We start from the raw sequence: 3,314 nt of genomic DNA on the forward strand, positions 1-3,314 counted from the left end.
AGAGAACCAGTTGAAGCTGTCAACATATTCACCAGAGACAAAAACTATTCTAGACATTTTAATTGTGACTCCGTTTCTCATAATTATCATCAGGGAAAAGATTTTCTTGTTCATATTTTAAAATTATCAGAATTATGATGATGTTTCTCTTAAGTCTCTCATGAAGATACAGCTCTCATCGTTACGAGATATGCATTTTTGTAGAAGATTAATTTTTTTTTGTTAATTAAAAATATTATGGGAAGAAACTTATAATTATGAAATATGGAATTTTGGGATCTTTAATAATGAAAATAACAATCAAAAGGAAACGTGATCAATACAAGATATAGATCTCATATTAGATCATTTATCTTGTTATCAGGAGAAATTAAAGAAGAAATGTACACATGTATTTTTGTGACTTAATTTCTCATAACTAAGAAATCTGTATCTGCATTATGAAACATAAATAATACAATATTTTGATAATTAAAAAGTCCGTGTTTGTTCATTCAAAGAAAGTTTTTTCTTGTTAATACGATAAAGTTTTGTTGTGATAATGAGATCTTTGATTTCTCATAATTATCAGACAAATATCTTGTCATAAGACACATTATGAGAAATGACGTCATAATTACATGAAACCATCTCAGATTTCTTTCTCTCTTTGGTGAACACATGAAAAAAGAAATGTCACTTTGAAGACACAAAATGGCCGCCACATGACCCCAGCTGTTTGAACTAGCCACACTGTATCACTTCTTTATCATTTATAATATATTCACATCCCGACCCTCCACTAACGTTAGTGTTATAGATACATCTGATAATAAGTTTCCTTTATGTGAAAACAGCTGCAGATTGTGACCAAAGACACACGATCATCATGACATCATCACTTCCTAAAGTTCTACATGTCGTCAGTTTGAACCCAAAAACTTTAACTATCTAACACGTGAGTGATCAGTCCAAAGAGGTGAAGACAGGTGAGGGTTAAATATAGACAGGTGAAGACAGGTGAGGGTTAAATATAGACAGGGGTGAAGACAGGTGAGGGTTAAATATAGACAGGTGAAGACAGGTGAGGGTTAAATATAGACAGGTGTAGACAGTTGAGGGTTAAATAAAGACAGGTGAAGACAGGTGAGGGTTTAATATAAACAGGTGAAGACAGGTGAGGGTTAAATATAAACAGGTGAAGACAGGTGAGGGTTAAATAAAGACAGGTGAAGACAGGTGAGGGTTAAATATAAACAGGTGAAGACAGGTGAGGGATAAATATAAACAGGTGAAGACAGGTGAGGGTTAAATATAAACAGGTGTAGACAGGTGAGGGTTAAATATAAACAGGTGTAGACAGGTGAGGGTTAAATATAAACAGGTGAGGGTTAAATATAAACAGCTGAAGACAGGTGAGGGTTAAATATGAACAGGTGAAGACAGGTGAGGGTTAAAAATAAACAGGTGAAGACAGGTGAGGGTTAAATATAAACAGGTGAGGGTTAAAAATAAACAGGTGTAGACAGGTGAGGGTTAAATATAAACAGGTGAAGACAGGTGAGGGTTAAAAATAAACAGGTGAAGACAGGTGAGGGTTAAAAATAAACAGGTGTAGACAGGTGAGGGTTAAATATAAACAGGTGAAGACAGGTGAGGATTAAATATAGACAGGTGAAGACAGGTGAGGGTTAAATATAGACAGGTGAAGACAGGTGAGGGTTAAATATAGACAGGTGAAGACAGGTGAGGGTTGAATATGTGAGTGATTATCTTTAGAGACAAAACAACATCGCTCCCAACATCAGCTTTGTCCATGAGAGATATTCACAAGGAACCAATGAGAGCCTCTGGTTTGGCAGAGAATCGCATTCATTGAAAAACCTCACGTCCAGTGAAGAACCAGTTCTTTGTTATCTGGTAGAACAGTTTCTTATGGCAGAAAAAATCCACTAACTCAAAGTTTTATTTTTACGACGGAGTATTAGGGCCACATTGAAGAATTCAAGAAAATTTTGAAATAAAGTTGTCACTGAGATAAAGTCGTAATATTACGAGAAAAAACTCTTATATTAGGAAAATAAAGTTGTAACTGAGAAAAAGTCGTATTATTACGAGAAAAAAGTTGTAACTGAGGAAAAGTCGTAAAATTACGAGAAAAACCCTTAATATTACAAAAATAAAGTTGTAACTGAGCAAAAGTCGTAAAATTACGAGAAAAACTCTTAATATTACAAAAATAAAGTTGTAACTGAGAAAAAGTCGTAATATTACAAAAAAACCTCTTAATATTACGAGAATAAAGTTGTCACTGAGATAAAGTCGTAATATTACGAGAAAAAACTCTAATATTAGGAAAATAAAGTTGTAACTGAGAAAAAGTCGTAATATTGCGAGAATAACGTCATAGTTTTTAAGGAAATAACCAACAACAAACAGAGTGGGTTAGAGGATGAACCTGCTTGTGGCAGCTGCTCTTTGTCTCAAATATAAACTCTTTGTGTTGCCTCGACACACACATTTGAGTAATATTACAAGTTTTTTCTCATAATATTACGACTTTATTCTTGTAATATTTCGACTTTATTCTTGTAATATTATGACTTTTTCTTAGTTACGACTTTATTCTTGTAATATTACAACTTTATTCTTGTAATATTTAGACTTTATTCTTGTAATATTAAGAGGTTTTTTTTATAATATTACGACTTAATTCTTGTAATATTATGACTTTTTCTCAGTTATGACTTTATTCTCGTAATATTACGACTTTATTCTCGTAATATTACGACTTTTTCTTAGTTACGACTTTATTCTTGTAATATTACGACTTTATTCTCGTAATATTACAACTTTATTCTCGTAATATTTCGACTTTATTCTTGTAATATTAAGAGTTTTTTCTCGTAATATTATGAGTTTTTTCTCGTAATATTATGACTTTATTCTCGTAATATTACGACTTTATTCTTGTAATATGACGAGTTTTTTCTCGGGACGACTTTATTCTTGAAATCTCCGCTTTTTTTTCCCTTCAATGTGGCCCTTATACTCTTATCTTTTATTATTAAATGTTTTTTTTAGGACTCAGTCTTGAGTTGATTCATTAACAGGAAATGCATTTTATTCAAAGTTTTCATGACTCAATGTTTCATCATTTCCTTTATCAATGATGAAGATTCTAAAACAGTTAATAATAAAAAACTTTGATGGTAGATTTTTTGTTCCTCCCAGTTGACATCAATGAACTCCCATATTTAATGTTTGAAGTTAAAATCAGACGTTACATCATGAATCTAAACCTCTCCATGAAGAACCGAACACTCTTAACTCTG

At 32.2% G+C, this 3,314-nt stretch overlaps 1 long non-coding RNA gene across 1 annotated transcript; it reads left to right on the forward strand.

Annotated features, from left to right (window-relative positions):
- The first annotated feature begins 494 nt into the window (after positions 1-494).
- On the forward strand, positions 495-1,626 carry LOC126404978 (uncharacterized). Its single transcript, XR_007571539.1, has 3 exons — positions 495-999; positions 1,033-1,508; positions 1,571-1,626. It is a non-coding gene; the product is annotated as an uncharacterized LOC126404978 (long non-coding RNA).
- Positions 1,627-3,314: the final 1,688 nt, after the last annotated feature.

Source organism: Epinephelus moara, chromosome 18 (assembly GCF_006386435.1).
Source record: "Epinephelus moara isolate mb chromosome 18, YSFRI_EMoa_1.0, whole genome shotgun sequence".
Classification (NCBI taxonomy): domain Eukaryota; kingdom Metazoa; phylum Chordata; class Actinopteri; order Perciformes; family Serranidae; genus Epinephelus; species Epinephelus moara.